Here is a 19,060-nt window from a genome sequence, read left to right as displayed (position 1 = left end):
GAGTGACACGGTATCTGTCTCCTCCCGTGTTGAATCGACATCTTGCGATGACGCTGGAGTGTCCTCTCCAGTGAAGCTGAAGCTACAGAGCCTGGGCAGGGTGATATGGAGGGTCTGCTGTTGCCCATGCAGCAGACCCCCCCTCTCTTCGCAGCTGAAGGGTCCAAGGGAAAGACGGAGTCAATACAGCTTGGCTTCAGGTGCGCCGCAGGAGTTGCTGGTGTTGACTACAACGTCAAACCGCCTTAGGGACTCCGGCTCCGGATTTTCTGTCGGGGTTTACTCCCTTAGCCTTTCCCCTGAAGAGGTATGCCGCAAGGCAGCAGAGGTTTTTTGGAGTCAGAGTTTTCCTTCTCTGATGTGCCCTGACTGGAAGATCGAACCAGCGACACTTAGCTCGCAGGCCGACGCTCAATCCACTGAGCCAAACCAGCCAGGACTAGCAATACTTATATCAGACAAAACGGATTTCACAGCAAAACCAAAAAAAGAGACAAAGAAGGACATTTCATAATACTTAAAGGAAAAATCCATCAAGAAGATATAACCCTTATAAACATATATGCATCCAACATAGGAGCACCCAAATATATAAGGAAAGTCTTTAAGGACTTCAAGAAGAATATTGACAGCAACACACTCACAGTTGGGGACATTAACACCACATTGTCAACATGGATATATCTTCAAAGCAAAGAAACACCAAGGATATTGAGGTATTGAACAACACTCTAGATCAAATAGATTTAATGGATATATATAGAACTTTACACCCAAAGAAGCAAAATATACATTTTTTTCAAGTGCAAATGGAACATTTTAAAAAATAGACTACATGGTAAGACACTAGACAAGCCTCAACAAATTCAGGAAAATTAAAATTATATCAAGCATCTTCTCAGATCACAAAGCTTTGAAATTGAAAATCAGCCTCCAGGAAAAAAAATAAAAAAATATCAAACTCATGGGGAATAAATAAGATGCTATTAAATAATGAAGTAGTTAACAATGACATCAAGGAAGAAATTAAAAACTTTCTGAAAACAAATGATAATGAACATACAAAACCCAAAACCTATGGGATACAGTGAAAGCAGTCTGAGAGCAAAGTTGATAGCAATACAGGCCAACCTAAATAGGATAAAAGAATCTCAAATAAAAAATTTAACTATACAGCTACAAGAACTAGAGGAACAACAAACAAAGCCCAGAGTGAGTAGAAGTAAGGAAATCATCAAGATCAGAGCAGAATTAAATGACGTAGAGACTAAACAAACAATTCAAAAGATCAATAAAACAAGTAGCTGGTTCCTTGAAAGATAAACAAAATCAACAAGCTTTTAAACAGGCTCATCAATAAAAAAAGAGGAAGGACCCAAATAAACAAAATCAGAAACAAAAGAGAAGTCACAATTGATATCACAGAAATACAAAGGATTATAAGAAATTACTACAAACAACTGTAGCACAAGAAATTTGACAATCTAGATGAACTGGACAAATTTCTGGAAACATATAATCTTCGAAAACTGAATCAAGAAGAAATAAAAAGCCTGAACAAACCAACATCAACTACTGAACTTGAAGCAGAAATCAAAAAACTCCTGGCACACAAAAGCCCTGGACTGGATAAATTCACAGGTGAATTTTATGAAACATTTCTGAAAGAACTAACTCTTATCCATCTCAAAATATACCAAAAAAAGATCCAGGATCCAAGATGGTGGAGGAGTAAGTGGAAACTACACTAACCTCCTCCCAGGACCAGTCTGAATTTACAACTTAATTTTGGAGAAATCATCTGGAATAACCACCCAAACACTAGCTGGAGAGAAGTCTTATAACCACGGAGAGACAGAAAAGACCACTACATCATAACGTGACTGGTACAAAGCGCGGAGACGCAAAAGGGCTGGCTGGGCTTCCACGGGTAGCAGCTGAAGGGACTGAGAAACAGCTCAGCAGCTGGGGGTTCCCCCTGAGAAGGGCAGGGTCTAAATGCGCAGCTGGACTTCCCAGCCTACAGCAACAGAGTGGAAACTAAAATAGTATCCAGCTGTGAAAAGCGAAAAGCCACAGGGTTTCTTGCTAGCCGGAGAGAAAGAGCAGGAGAAAAAGAGCTCTTAAGTGGATCACATATGAAAATATTTTGGCCCCCACTTACCCTGGGATCAAGCAGAGGGAAGGCAGAGAGGACTGGAGACACTTGGAGAGAGTTTGGCACGGTGGCTTTGAGAAGAGAACTAGGGGAGCAGACGACCAGATCCCAGTGCTGACTCATCCCCAGTACTGCAGGCAGACCATTCTCATCCAAGTGGGGTCAGCCTGAGGGGAAGCAAAAGCCCTGCCTACAGGAATTAAGCCGCCACACCCACGGTCCTTAAACCTGATAGCTAATCACAGATTGAATAGATTAACAACTATAACAACTAAAGAAGAGAGACCAAGGCAGTAGAACCCTGGAAGTCTCCAACAGGCTGTCTAGGGCCAGACTGGTAGATGATCTGACACCACCAGAGGCAGATCAAGGAAGTGCAGATCATTCTAAGAAGCACAAACAAACAATAGGAGTCACAAAAATGGGGAGACGGAGAAACAACACCCCATCGAAAGGAAAGAGTGCTAAATGAAATAGGGGGGAGCAAACTATCAGATATGGAATTCAAAACATGGATTATGGAGAAGCTCAATGAGCTCAGTGAAAACTACAAGGAACTCCAGAAAAACTACAAGGAGCTTACCGAGAATTACACCAGCATGAAAAGGACATAGAAGTTATCAATAAGAGCCAGGAGGAAATGAAAAATACGACCTCTGAATTGAAGAACACAGTAGAAGGAATTAAAAGCAGGCTAGAGGAAACAGAAAATCGGATCAGCGAGTTGGAAGACAATGTAGACAAAAACTCCCAGACAGTGCAACAAAATGAAAAAAGACTGAACAAGACTGAAGAGGCTCTAAGACAGCTGCAGGACAACATGAAACGTAACAATATCCGTATCATAGGAATTCCAGAAGGAGAAGAAGAAGAGCAAGGGATAGAAAACCTCTTTGAAAAACTAATGACAGAAAACTTCCCTAACATGAGGTGAGAAAGAGTCACGCAAGTCCAGGAAGCACAAAGGGTCCCAATGAAGATGAACCCTAACAGGCCCACTTCAAGAAACATCATAATTAAAATGCAACATTCAAAGACAAAGAGAGAATCCTAATAGCAAGAGAGAAACAACTAATAACATACAAGGGAGCTCCAATAAGGCTATCATCAGATTTCTCAGCAGAAACACTACAAGCCAGAAGGGAATGCCAAAAAAATATTCCAAGCAATGAAAAACAAAGGCCTACAATCAAGAATACCCTATCCAGCAAGGCTCTCATACAAAATGGAAGGTGAAATAAGGAGTTTCCAAGACAAAAGAAGGCTAAAAGAATACATCTCCACCAAACCAGCATTGCAAGATAGGCTAAAGGGTCTGCTTTAATAAGATGAAGAAACAGAGAGAGACAGAGAGGAACATGAGTACAAAGGGGAAAAATGACAATGAATAAGTACTTATTGGTAATAACCTTAAATGTAAATGGTTTAAATGCTCCAATAAAAAGACATAGGGTAGCTGAATGGATTAGAAAGCATGAACCACATATATGCTATCTACAAGAAACCCACCTTAAAACAAAAGATCTACACAGACTGAAAGTGAAGGAATGGAAAAAAGTATTTCAAGCAAATGGACATGAAAAAAAAGCTGGGGTAGCAATACTTATATCAGACAAAACAGATTTCACAGCAAAGGCCATAAAAAGAGACAAAGAAGGGCATTTCATAATAGTTAAAGGAAAAATCCATCAAGAAGATATAACCCTTATAAATATATATGCACCCAACTTAGGAGTACCCAAATATGTAAGGAAAACTTTGAAAGACTCCAAGAAAGATATAGATAGCAACACACTCATAGTAGGGGACTTTAACACCCCATTGTCAACAACAGACAGATCTTCAAAGCAAAGAAACACTAAAGATATTGAAGCACTGAACAACACTCTAGATCAAATGGACTTAGTCGATATATATAGAAGTTTTCACCCCAAAGAAGCAAAATATACATTCTTCTCAAGTGCACATGGAACATTTTGAAAGATAGACCACATAGTAGGACAAAACAAGCCTCAACAAATTCAAGAAAATTGAAATTATATCAAGCATCTTCTCAGATCACAATGCCTTAAAATTGGAAATCAACCTCAAGGAAAAAACTCAAAAACATTCAAACTCATGGAGAATGAATAACATGCTATTAAATAATGAATGGGTTAACAATGACATCAAGGAGGAAATCAAAAAGTTTCTGGAAACTAATGACAATGAACACACAACAACCCAAAACCTATGGGATACAGCAAAAGAAGTCCTGAGAGTAAAGTTCATAGCAATATAGACCTACCTAAAAACGATAGAAGATTCTTTAATAAAACATTTAACCCTACAGCTACAAGAACTAGAGGAAGAACAACAAGCAAAGCCCAGACCAAGTAGAAGGAAGGAAATCATCAAGATCAGAGCACAATTATTTAATTGTGTTAGTTTAGTTAGAGACTAAACTAACAATTCAAAAAAATCAACATAAGTAGGAGCTGGTTCTTTGAAAAGATAAACAAAATTGACAAGCCTTTAACCAGGCTCATCAAGAAAAAAGGAGAGAGGACTTCCGGCCAAGATGGAGGCTTAGACGGACACGCTAGGTCTCCCTCTACAACTATAAAGGAATACAACTACTTCAAAACAAAGGATAACTAGAAATTCCAGAAAATAAAACTACACGGAAGTCCAACATATGAAGTTATAAACCAGCGGTGCCATTTGGGCAGGTAAGAGTTAAAGTGGGCAGTGCTGTTTGCGGTGGCACCCGGAGCGGCGAGGAGTCCCGGTGGCCAAGCCCCTGGCGGTGCGCGACCCCAGCGAGGAGTTCCGGTGGCCAAGCCCCTGGCGGTGCGCGACCCCGGCGAGGCGTCCCGGTGGCCAAGCCCCTGGCGGTGCGCGACCCCGGCGAGGAGTTCCGGCGGCCAAGCCCCTGGCGGTGCGCGACTCCGGAGCTGGGGAGAGCGGCCGCCGCATTGCCTTGAACAGTGAGGCCCAGGGGGGCGGGAGGACGGATCCCGGTCTCCTAGCTGAATAACTGTGTGAATCCATCTTGGACCCCCGCCCCCAAAGAAAGCGCCACAGGGCTGCGAAATAGGTCGCGGACAAGCAGGCGCCGGTCGCTAATTTGTGACGCGTACACAGGTACTGCCCCCGACAGCCAGCCCAAGAAAACAAAAAGCATCTGTCAAAATGAGGCAGGCAACTTTAGAAATACCGGTAACACAACTCACCAGGCAGCAGATAGAGAACCTGACAGATGAACAGATAAGAAACCTGTCAGAGGCTCAGTTCTGTGCCATTGTTATCAGGTGGCTTACAGAATTCACAAAAGAGCAGGAAAAAGATATGAAAGAAGCGAAAAACTTTCATAACGAAAGGAACAAAACAGTATACGAGACAGAAGGAAAGGAAATAAAATCCAGAGTTCATTTCAACAAACTGGAATATGGAGAAGGAACAAGCAGTCAACCAATGCAGCGAGAGGTAATGGGAAGCAACAACGAAAGGATCAGAAACCTCTGGGACAGCTATAAAAGGCCCAACATAAGAATCATTGGTTTGCCAGAGAATGAGGAAGATGAACTAGAACTTGAAAAATTGAGTGAAAATATAATAAAGGAGAACTTCCCAGACTTGGGAAAGGGAATAGACCTGCAGGTCCAGGAAGCAAGGAGAGTTCCCAAGAAACTGGACCCAGGGAGAACCACTCCAAGACACATTATAATCAAAATGTCAAAAATTAAAGATAAAGAGAGAATCTTAAAAGCAGCAAGAGAGAAGAAAAGAATTATGTACAAAGGGGTCCCAATTAGACTATCAGCTGACTTCTCAAGGGAAACCCTACAGGCAAGAAGAAACTGGCAAGAAATATTCAAAGTAATGAAAATCCAAAACCTACAACCACGAATACTCTATCCAGCGAAATTGTCATTCAGAATAGAAGGACAGAGAAAGTGTTTCCAGGACAAAATAAAACTGAAAGAGTTCATTAGATCCAAACCACTGTTATATGAGATGTTAAAGGGACTGGTTTAAAAAAAAAAACAGAAGCTAGGGAGATGAAACAAAGGCAAACTAAATAGGCAACGAGAGGGGAAGAGGAACTGTGGGTACGGGAAGCATATTGGGGGGAGGTTAACAGGGAGGGGGAATGGGGAAAGGGAGGGAGATGATATAGGAATTGGGGATCAAGGTAGGAGGGAATGGAATAGACGGAGAGAGGTTGGGAGGAACTGTATGCACAACTAATGGACATAATCTAAAAGGGGGGGACAACTGGAGGGAGGGGGGCCACCGGGTGGAGGGGAGCAGAGGGAAGGGAAATTGGCACAAATGTAATAATTTAATCAATAAAACACATTAAATCTGAAAAAAAAAAAAAAAAAAGGAGAGAGGACCCAAATAAATAAAATCAGAAACAAAAGAGGAGAAATCACAACCGATATCACAGAAATAGAAAGAATTGTAAGAAATTATTACGAACAACTGTATGGCAAGAAATTTGACAACCTAGAGAAAATGGACAAATTCCTGGAAACATATAGTCTTCCAAAACTGAATCAAGAAGAAGCAGAAAGCCTGAATAGACCAATAACAACTAGTGAAATTGAAGCAGTAATCAAAAAACTCCTGGCACACAAAAGGCCTGGACCGGATGGTTTCACAGGTGAATTCTACAAAACATTTAGGAAAGAACTAACTCCTATCCTCAGACTATTCCAAAAGATCCAAGAAGAGGGAAGACTCCCAAACTCGTTCTATGAAGCCAGTATTACCCTAATTCCAAAACCAGGTCAAGACACAACAAAGAAAGTAAAGTACAGGCCAATATCGCTGATGAACATAGATGTTAAAATCCTCAACAAAATATTGGCAAACCGGATCCAGCAACACATTAGAAAGATCATACACCACAATCATGTGTGATTCATCCCAGGGATGCAAGGATGGTTTAATATTTGCAAATCAATAAACGTAATACACCATAAAAAAAAAGACAAAAACCACGTGATCATATCAATAGATTCAGAAAAAGCATTTGATAAAGTACAACACCCATTTATGATGAAAACTCTCAGCAAAATGGGAGTAGAGGGAGCATACCTCAACATAATAAAGGTCATATATGAGAAACCTGAAGCGAACCTCATACTCAATAGGCAAAAACTGAGAGTTTTCCCCTGTAGGTGAGGAACAAGACAAGGATGTCCACTCTCTCCACTCCTATTCAACATAGTCTTGGAAGTTCTAGCAACAGCAATCAGACAAATAGGAGAAATAAGATGCATCCAAAATGGAAAAGAGGAAGTAAAACTGTCATTATTTGCAAATGACATGATAGTGTACAGAGAAAGCCCTATAGACTCCACAAAAAAACTACTCAAACTAATAAGTGAATTTGGCAAAATAGCAGGGTACAAAGTAAATATTCAGAAATCGAAGGCATTTCTGTACACGAACAATAAAATCTCAGAGATAGAAACTGAAAGAAAAATCCCATTTACCATAGCAACAAGAAAAATAAAGTACCTAGGAATAAACTTAACCAAGGAGGTAAAAGACCTGTACTCAGAAAAATACATAACACTGAAGAAAGAAATTAAGGAAGATACAAATAAATGGAAGCATATACCATGCTTATGGATGGGAAGAATCAACATCATTAAAATGACCATACTACCCAAAGTAATTTATAGATCCAATGCAATCGCTATTAAAATACCAATGACATTTTTCACAGATCTAGAATAAATACTTCAAAAATTCATATAGAACCAAAAAAGAGCCCAATTGCCACAGCAGTTTTGAGGAAGAACACAGTAGGAAGAATCACAATACCTAATATCAAACTATACTACAAGGCCACAGTAATCAAAACAGTTTGGTACTGACATAAGAACAGACATATAGATCAATGGAACAGAATAGAGAGTCCAGAAATAAACCCAGGACTGTATGGTCAACTAATATTTGATAAAGAGGAAAGAAACATAAAATGGAATGAGAAGAGCCTCTTTAACAAATGGTGCTGGGAGAACTGGATGGGGACATACAAAAAAATGAAACTAGAACACCAACTTACACCACACATGAGAATAAACTCAAGATGGATCAAAGATTTAAATGTAAGGCAGAAAACCAAAGAAGTCCTAGAGTAAAACATAAGCAGAAAAATTTCAGATATACCACATAACAATATCTTCTCGGATATATCTCCTAAGGCAAAAGAAATGAAGGAAAAAATAAACAAATGGGACTACATCAAACTAAAGAGTTTATGCTCAGCAAAAGAAAACATCAGCAAGTTGAAAAGGAAACCAACCACATGGGAAAACATATTTGCCAATGATACCTCAGACAAGGGACTGATCTCCAAAATATATAAAGAGCTTATATGACTCAACATCAAAATAACAGACAAGCCAATTAAAAAATGAGCGAAGGAACTGAACAAACACTTCTCCAAAGAGGACATACAGAGGGTCCATATGAAAGAGTGCTCAATATCACTAGCCATCAGAGAGATGCAAATAAAAACCACAATGAGATAGCACCTCACACCAGTCAGAATGGCCATCATCAACAAACAACTTGTGCCGGAGAGGATGCGGATAAATGGGAACCCTGGTGCATTACTGGTGGAAATGCAGACTGGTGCAGCCACTATGGAAAACAGTTTGAAATTTCCTCAAAAAACTAAAAATGAAACTGCCTTCTGAACCAGTAATTCCATTGCTAGGATTATATCCAAAAATCCTGAAACACCAATTCAAAAGAACCTATGCACCCTAATGTTCATAGCAGCACTATATACAATAGCCAAGTGCTGGAAACAACCTAAGTGCCCATCTGTAGATGAGTGGATCAAAAAACTGTGGTATATTTACACAATGGGGTACTATGTAACAGAAAGAAAGAAGGAACTTCTACCATTTGCAACAACATGGATGGAACTAGAGAAAATTATGCTTAGTGAAATAAGCCAGGCAACGAAAGGAAAATACCTTATGCTGTCACTTATTACAGGAAACTAATGAACAACAGAAACAAGTGAGCAAAATTGAACCAGAGGTACGTAAACAAGGAGTAGACTAACAGTAACAAGGGGAGAGGCGGAAAGGATAGAAGGGGGTAAGAAGGGGAAGGGTCTAGTCAAAGAAGTTGTATAAATGACCCACGGATATGGACAACTGAGTGGGGACTGAATGTGGGGGATGAGAGGGACAGGGTGCAAGGAAGCAAGAGGGGAAAATAGTGGGACAACTGTAATGGAAAAACAAACAAAAAAATTTTTAGTGGGGTAAAAATGAAAATATGAAGAATGGAAATGACAGTTAAGTGAATATTAGAAGGACAAGGATTTTCCTTCACACTGTATATTTTTCTTTCTATCTGATCCCTCCAGAGTTTGGCATTTTAAACAAGTAAGTAATGACATAAGTTTCTTTGCATAAAACTAATAAGAACAGTTGTTAACAGAGGTTTTTTTTTTTTGTTTGTTTTTTTTTGACCAAGACTTTGGAATGTCATGCCTAAAGGACACATGCTTGGGCTCTGGTTGTTACCAAAAAGCCCTGAGGAACTGGGAATGACTTTCAAAGGTAATAAAAGCCCACGAGATAAAAGGCCTGGTACCGTGGTTGGTTGTGCGGTCCACAGCAATCTTTCCAGGGGAGGAATGAAGGTTGTTTTCCTGAAAGATGGCTAGAAGGAACCTTAAGGCGCAATAGAAAACCAGAGGACTTGGAAAAGACAGGTGTATACAGGCAAGGTTGAATGCCAGATATGTGGCTCAGCTTCTGTGCCCTGAAGGGCAGACTGAAGGTCACCCTAAGTGTTCCTTGTGTAAGTTCCAGCAAAGCAGAACTAAAGATCATAAGTGACCATTTGCTGCTCTTGTTGTGTTCATGCAAATGAACAGGATAAATTAAAAATCAACTTAATGCAGTCCCTTTAATGACAAGGAGGGTAATCTTAGGGAGAAAAATCATTATTCAAGGAAAATCACAATGATCAGGGTAGACTATAAAGTAGTGCAGCTAACCGTCTTTAAAGTTTCTTTTCATTTAAAATAAGTTTTCACTTGAAAGTTAAACTATGTGGTATCATCAAAGATATTTAATTTACAGGCAAGAAGAATGTCAAATGCCTTGCAACTGGATGTCTTTTTAATAAGACAGTCTTACAGATTTAGAGATTTGTTTGTGGGTTATATTGCATAAATTAACATGTGTTTTCTGTTTTCAAAGGGCATAACCCTATGATCTCATTACCTGAGTGATTGTCTGTATGTATAGGCCTCACTTAATCCTGTCTTCAGTGCTGCCTCCTGAGACTCAACGGTTTGGCTGAACTAAGTGGCTGGGTTGGTGAAGAATGGGGTGGTCTGTGGGATTCACTTTAAAACTGGTTTCTCTTTTCTACCCTAATGGCTTGGACAGAAAGGGCCCAGAGGTCTGAGAGGGGGGAAACCTAAAATATTTCCCTCAGCCCAAACTAAGTAAAATGAGCAAAAGGGTTTTGGACAGGTGAGATGTGCCTGGCTCACCTTCCTCCAAAGAAACCCTTTTTTTTTCTTCTAATGTGGGACATTGAAAAATTAATCCCTGCCTTTTGTCACCTAGTAGTTATGAAGTGAATGATGTCTTTTAACCCTTTTACCAAATCTGTTGTGCCCAGAATACAACAAGGATGCCAGCCTGTTAAACCAAGCACACTGTTGTCTGGGGACAGCCAGCTGACCTGGATTCTGCATGATCCTTCCCCATGTGGGAAGGCTCCCTTCCCCTCCAACCTCCACTCTTATTAGGGATTTCTGGACCCAAGGATAGGTAGGACAACGACCATGTCCAGTTTGAAGGAGCTAGAGGAGCTCGAGACCTTCGCCCATTGTCCTTTATAAGATTATAAAGGGTCTTAATATCTGAGAAGGAGGGATTGTTATTTTTTATTATTAAAATAATTAATCATTTATTTATTTAAAAAAATAAGAAGAATATATGAAAGGGTGAAGCAGGAGAGCTTGTATGTACTAACCATGGGCATGGATTTGGGGGGGAATTGCTGAGGGGGGTGCTGGGTGGAGGGTAGCAAAGGGGAAAAATTGGAACTATTGTAACAATACAATCAATAAAATATACTTTAAAAATAGCCCTGGCTGGTGTGGCTCAGTGGATAGAAAGCCAGCCTGAGAACCAAAGGTGTCGCCGGTTTGATTCCCAGTCAGGTCGCATGCCTGGGTTGAGGGCCAGGTCCCTAGTTGGAGGTGAAAGAGAGGCAACCATACATTCATGTTTCTCTCCCTCTTTTTCTCCCTTCCCCTCTCTCTAAAAATAAATAAATAAAATGTTTAAAAAATATATAAAAATGTTAACAATGGTCAATTCTAGGCATATTGTTTTCTATACTTTCTTATATTTTTAAATTATTTTTTATCGTTGTTCAGTTACAGCTGTCCCAACATTCCTTTATTTTTAAATTTATCAATTAAAAAATATTTCCTATAATAAAAAACTAGACTCTTCATTCTGAAAAAGAACACTTGTACCAGGAAAAAGTGACCCAAAATGGTCAAGAGTGAGACACGCCTTAATAAAACGACTTTAAAAGAACCATCTGGGAGATCAGAAAATTATAAAGCTACTATACATGAAGGAAAAACCTTATTCTGACATCAAACTTTTTCATAAAAACATTTAACACCGGTAGTATACAGTTTATTTTTTTAAAAGAATGGTCAATTATAAACAAAGTAGAACTTGGGAGGACATTGTTTGCACAAATCTTTTTTTTTAATTTTTTTATTATTGATTATGTTGTCACAGTTGTCCCAATTTCCTTCCTGCCTGTTCCCCCCTCCCTCCAGTTGTCTCCCCCCCTTAGTCCATGCCCATTGGTCTTGCATATATTTCTTTTCAACATCTTCCTGTCCACTCCACTCCCTCCCACTATGCTCTCCAATTCCTGCATCATCTCCCTTTCTTTCCCCCCTCCCCCTCCCCGCTCACCTCCCCTCAATATGCTCCCCTTACCTATAATTCTTTTTCCCTTCTCGATGCCTACTTAGTTTGCCCTTGCCACAGTTCCCTAGCTTCTGCTGTTGGTTGTTGTAATACAGTTTTCATTTTAATGTTCATTGTCCTGATCCTCCTTCTTCTAAACAAGTCCCTTTAACATGTCATATAACAGTGGTTTGGACCTAACAAACTCCTTCAGTCTTACTTTGTCCTGGAAACACTTTCCCTGCCCTTCTATCTTGAATGAGCGCTTCACTGGATAGAGTAATCATGGTTGTAGGTTTTTGATTTTCATTATTTTGAATATTTCTTGCCAGTCCCTTCTTGCCTGTAAAGTCTCCTTTGAGAAATCTGCTGGTAGTCTAACTGGGGCCCCTTTATACATGATTCTTCTCTTCTCTCTTGCTGCTTTTAACATTCTCTCTATATCTTTAATTTTTGACATTTTGATGATAATGTGTCTTGGTGTAGTCCTTCCTGGGTCCAGTCAATCCAGAACTCTGTGCTTCTTGGACCTGTAAGTTCACCTCCTTCCCCAAGATAGGGAAGTTCTGCTTCATTATTTTTTCACATAATTTTTCTATTTCTAATTCTTCTTCTTTACCCTCTGGCAATTCGATAATCCCAATGTTTGTTCTCTTATAGCTGTCCCAGAGGTTTCTGAGCCTCTCGTCATATTCCTCACTCTTTGTTTCCTCTTTCTGCACTGGTTTACTGTTTGTTCCCTCCCTATGTTCCGATTTGTTGATTTGATCCATGGCTTTCCCTTCCTCATCACTTGTCTTGTATGTATTTTTGTTCATTTCAGCAGGGCTAGCCTCTATTCCTTCTCAGTCTTGATTCAGCCCCACTGTTAAGTCTGTAAGCTGTCTTACAACTATGGCTCTAAACTGAGCTTCCAAAAGATTTGCTATTTGTCCCTCGGTCAAGGTTTTTATTTGTTTTTTCATTAGCTGTGTGATTGGTATTTCAATCATTAATTCTGCCATTCTGACCGTTTTGTTTATCTTTCCCTCTTGGGCGGGGCGCTGTCACACCTCCTATGCTGTATTGGGTAGAGCCCCGTGTGCTCGTCACAACCTGGCGACCTTTCTCACCACCCTGTGGTGCTTTGCGTGGGGGCGGGGGTCCAAGATGGATTCCCACTGTTACTCTCCACTGGCGAACAGGGCCGCCTCCAAACGGGGTCTGCCCTCTTCGCTGTTGAAATTGTGAGCCAAAGGATTCGGTCTGCAGCTGTGGTGCCCCCCAGGCACCTCTCTCCTCCCCTCAAACACAGGCGTCTGCTCACCAGGTCCTGCTGTTCGCCACTGCGGCTGCTGCCTCCAGCACAGTTCGATCTTTCTCAGCCGCGGGCTCTTACTTCCTACCCATCCAGATGAGCACCATTTGTTTATGACTTCATACATTGGACTTCCATGTAGCTTTATTTTCAGGAACTTCTTATTATTTTTATTTTTGCATTAGCTGTAATCCTTCTTAGTTGTAGAGGGAGACAGAGCATGTCAGTCTATGCCTCCATCTTGGCTGGAAGTCCGCACAAGTCCTTTTTGATGAAATTGCCAGGGGACAAACCTTAGCCAATCAAGAGATGTCTAGAAAAATTTTGGCAGAAGAACTAGGAGAAAATACTTCATATACTTCACTACAAAACTAAGACTAAATGGAACATTGGGATAAATGTGATAGAATAGCGTGTAAATATAATATACCTTGACAATGTAAAAACTATAAACATAACTAAATTTGGGGAGATAATGAGGAGAGTAAAATAAGCCTACTCATCTGTAACAGGTAAAAATCAAAGGCTAGTTTTTAAAGCTCACCCATTGGGTAACAGAAAGAAAAATTCTGTCTACATCAACAGAGGAGTATAATCATGAAGGTAAACACAAGATAAAAGGAAATTTTTTCTAATTATTATGAAAAGTAAAGTATTAAATGACAAAAAAAGGCTAAGAAGACAAGTAAAAGTTTCTTTTAAAAACTATAAAATAAAAAATACATAACATAAAACCATATACAGAATTAATCCCAAATACATCAGAAATACAATTGGACATTCACTTATTAAATTGAAATGATATTCAGATTGGTTCAAAAAGCAAAACTCAACTCTATACTGCTATAAACTCTACATTTCAAACAAAGAAATTCTACAAAATTGAAAATAAAAGAATTGGTAAAGGCTCTAAAGAAAATTCTTAAAAGATAAGGAAACAGTTTCTCCCAAAGGGCCTTCAGGAGGAAGGCAGGCTGTTAACATCTTGATTTCAACCTTGTAAAACTCATTTCTGACTTCTGGATCACACAGCTAAAAGGTAATAAACTTCTGTTGTTTTAGCTACTAACATTGTGGCATTTTGTTATAGCAGCAATGGAAAAGTAACATAGAAATCAAACTGGTACAAAGTTTCTGGAGGGAAATTTAGCAATTTCTGATAAAATTACATATGCACTTACTCAGCAATCCACACTTAGTAATCTGCCCTGAAATACAGCCTCAACAACACAAAAAATATCTATATACAAGGTTAATGATTGTGGCATTATTTGTAATTGTAAAAAGTTGCAAGCAACCTAAATGTCCACATATTAGAGTGATGGAATAAGTTATGATAACATCCACATACAGGAGTGTTTTGCAGCTGGTAAAAAATGAGAAAGCTCCCTGTTAACTAATATGAAGTGAGTTCCTATAGATATAATTAAGTATAAAAGCAATATGCAAAGAGTATCTATGGTATGCTATTTTTCATGTAGCATACAAGAAGACACAAGAAACTACATGTATTTCTGCTCATTTGTGCAAGAGAAAGAAAAAGGGCAAACCTAAAAATAAAGAGACTGTGTAATCTACAAGGGGTAGGTAAGAAAGGGGTACAAAGAAGTACAAAAAGGAAACAGGATAGTAAGGATGAGAAGCAAGAAACACATTTTTGAGGCTATATTCTTAAAGGGCTCTGATTTTATTTTTTATAGCACAGTAATGTTTCAGAGGCCAAAAAAATTAAAAAATAAAACCAAACAGCATATGATAGGAACCAAAAATAAAACACAATGAACGTAAAAATAACTAACCTAAGTAACTTTGAAAAACAGCATTCTGAGTGAATACTGTAAAATTAAAGACAAAATAATAATAATAATGTAAACTAGTTAGTAAATTTGTTTCTTACAGAAAAATAGATTAGAAATCCTGAAATTACTTTATGTAAACATTAAAATTGAGCAAACAGGTAAATATATTATTTCTCACTGTCAAAAAATGAAACTACAAATAAGGAAATGAGGAAGGCTGCAATAAACCCTGTAGAGGACTGCTCTGTCTGGTTTTGAGAACTGTAGCTGGAAAACTAGGAAGGCCAGAGGTAGGCATGACTCAAAGGCCACTCAGAGGATTCCCATGGGAATTAAATTTAAAGAATGCATATTATGCTTTGAAGCTTGCTCTGCTTTTGTTATCACTTAGTTAGTTATAAACTGTGTAGCAAAAATGTATGAAGCCTTGCACATGATGTCAGTATGATGCCAGGATATTTAACAAACCCTGACACAGATTGGTCATTGTGTTCTTTACATTGATATCTGTAATCACTAACCGTCAGAAGTGTCTAAAGCTAATTTATGATTTGTGAATCTTGACCTTGTATCTCCTGAATCCCTTCCTCAATAAAAGGGACTAGGAGGGAATATTCAGGCTTCTTCTCCACTAGAGAGATCTGCCACCTCTCCTCCTCCAAGACAACAGACAGTATCTGGGTAATTTTGATCCTGAAACCTTTGCTGGACAGAGAGTTTCCACCGAGCTGGGGCATTGGAGACAACCCGCCTCAAAACCTTGTGGAACAGGGCCAGAATCAGGATATCAATATAAACTCATAGTTTTAATATATAAAAAGACAGAGGCAGAAACAGAAGTATGTGTACATCTGTGTGTGTTAGTATACATACATGTATTTCCCAGCTAAATCTATGGTGAGGGCCTAGGAGTAACAGATATCCCAGTAGCACTGAGTATACTTCATGCCCAGATCTTGGTTTCCAAATGTCATTTCCAAATAAAAGGAACTAGGACTCCTTAAAGAAGTAGTTGATTCAAGGCTGGGCTAAGTAAAACAAGGTGAATCTGCAACACCTTAAACTGCAAAAAAAAAAGTGGGGGGGAATAAAGTGCTCAAAAATGGTTGGGGACATGTCAAAAGGTCAAGGAAACTAACTTGAAGGAAATGCCAACGGGCAAAGCTAGGTCAATTTGAGCATCAAAATAATGATACATTGGATTTACCTCACAAAAAAAACCAACAAAAAACCCATGATTCCATAAAGAAATAATTGAATATATAATGAAATGGGAGAGAATGAATAGTTCTTCCCTACGGGACAATCCTAATTAATATAAGAAGAGAAGGAAGTGAAAAAATCAACATCAGGCCTTCGGCTCCGAGCTGACCCGGGGGAGGTTGGTGTCGTCTGAGCGGCACTGAAGAGACCTCCACCCAGGACAGCTCCCCCTCCCCGGGCCTCTCCTCTCTTGCCCACGAGTCCGTTCACCTCATAGGCCTCTCGGATCTGATATCGTGGGCTGAGGTGAGAGCAGGCCCAGGGAGGGTGATTACAGCGAAGGGGCCACGTTCATAACGAAGATGATAGAGATACTCACCACAATTGATTCTCAGAAACTGCTACACCAGCTGAATGCCCTGTTGGAACAGGAGCAGAAATGTCAGCCAAAGTTCTGTGGCTTGAGACAGATTGAGTCTGCACACGATAATGGCCTCAGGATGACTGCAAGAGTGAGGGACTTTGAAGTAAAAGATCTTCTTAGTCTAACTCAGTTCTTTGGCTTTGATACAGAGACATTTTCTCTAGCTGTGAATTTACTGGACATACTCCTGTCCAAAATGAAGGTACAGCCCAAGCACCTGGGGTGTGTTGGACTAAGCTGCTTCTACCTGGCTGTAAAATCAATAGAAGAGGAAAGGAATGTCCCGTTGGCAAGTGACTTGATCTGAATAAGCCAGTATAGGTTTACAGTTTCTGACCTCATGAAAATGGAAAAGATTGTGTTGGAGAAGGTTTGTTGGAAAGTCAAAGCTACTACTGCCTTTCAATTTCTACAACTCTATTATTCACTGATTCAAGAGAACTTACCATCTGAAAGGAGGAACAGCCTTAATTTTGAAAGGTTAGAAGCTCAACTTAAGGCATGCCACTGCAGGATCATATTTTCTAAAGCAAAGCCGTCTGTGTTGGTACTGTCCGTCATTGCACTGGAGATCCAAGCACAGAAGTGTGTAGAGTTAATGGAAGACATGGACTGTCTTAGAAACATTCCAAGATAAATGGCAGAGATTTGACTTTATGGCAAGAGCTCGTATCCAAGTGTTTAACTGAATATTCATCAAACAAGTGTTCCAAGCCAAATGTTCAGAAGTTGAAATGCATTGTTTCTGGGTGAACTGCACAGCAGTTGAAGCATAGTTACTACAGAATAACCCACCTGACAACAATTCCTGAAACGGTTCCTTAATAGGATTATTACAGCAACGAGAACTCTTTTGAAGCCACTCTCCACAAGCCTGAAGGAAGTATGAATTCTGTAACGTTATAGTGGATCTAAGCTGCGCATCCTCAAAATGTCACAACTAGAATAGCATTGATGTTCTCAGGTTTGGGAAAACTGCCTAATTAACATTACGCTGTAGTGGAAATACACTTAAATTTGAATTCATCTGAGGCATACAAACAAAGCCAAAAACATAATGTGAAATGTTAATGACAAGTCTGGGAAGGTAGAGTGTGAGTCTTTGTTCCTAACATTGATCTAACTTTCTATTTGTGTCAGTCTGTTTAGGTGGTATTAAAAATGGAAACCTACTTAACTTAAATTTTGAATGATGATGTTTATATTAAAACCAACATTTCACAAATGCACTTTTAATACATAGTCTGGGTCACTATTTTAACCAGTGAAAGTGGCTTCTTAGCACTGGTATGCAAATAATAGATTATCCAGATATGTGGACTTTATTGCTATATGTGACTTACACTTAAATTTGAGGGCACTTTATATAAAGCAAAACTACACACCTAGTAATTTTGGCATATTGATTTACCTTTAACATTTTTTTCTAGAAAACTGGTGATTTTTGTGTCCAGAAAAAAAATTTATACAAAATGTGTTTCAATATAGTCCCATTGATAAAATTAGTATTGCATTAGTGACTCAAAATAAATTAACATCACTCTGAAAACTTGCTGATTAAACACTCCAGAAGTTTTTACTAAGAACTTTTTATGAAACTGCCATTGCTTCTAATTTAAAATTTTGTTTAAAAAGAAGGGAATATACTTTCAGTAATTTCCCCTACTGTGCAAACAGAAAGTCTTAAGTAAATATGTGTCTTCATAATCATGACATTGTGAGGTAATGTTCAGGATTTTATATGTCAGTGAATAAAAGGAAATCTAGTGTTAAAATGTCATGAATGGCTACTCAGTGCGGTGTGTAGCCTGAGTCCTTCCAGGATGACCATGCCCAATTTTGACATCATGTTATGGCTAAATATGTACTGGAAAATAAACCAAAGAACTACAGTATATCTCATAGTTCTATAAATAATGTTTTGTGGGTAACTTCAGTTTTCCCAAAAGCCTGATACATTTCAATATTTTGATTACATCTGTGTTAGTTTTGAGTTGGTAGAATTAACCTAACCAACTACCATTATGTTTTGGTACTAAGGGATATACATTTTAATAAAGAAATTGAAATGCAAAAAAAAAAAAAAAAAATCAACATCAGGTCAAGACAACAGTTGCAGACAAGATATAATAAGCCAATGGATATTAAAATTAGTGAACAAAAGTTTTAGAAGAAACTGAGTAGTCTCAAGGT

At 39.0% G+C, this 19,060-nt stretch overlaps 1 pseudogene; it reads left to right on the top strand.

Annotated features, from left to right (window-relative positions):
- Window positions 1-16,805: 16,805 nt before the first annotated feature.
- Window positions 16,806-17,720, top strand: LOC149994581 (cyclin-G1 pseudogene; annotated as a pseudogene).
- Window positions 17,721-19,060: the final 1,340 nt, after the last annotated feature.

Source organism: Furipterus horrens, unplaced genomic scaffold (genome assembly GCF_987537825.1).
Source record: "Furipterus horrens unplaced genomic scaffold, mFurHor1.1.pri manual_scaffold_13, whole genome shotgun sequence".
Lineage (NCBI taxonomy): Eukaryota > Metazoa > Chordata > Mammalia > Chiroptera > Furipteridae > Furipterus > Furipterus horrens.
The sequence above is the reverse complement of the archived record's forward strand: the minus strand, read 5'-3'. Positions and strand labels throughout refer to the sequence as shown.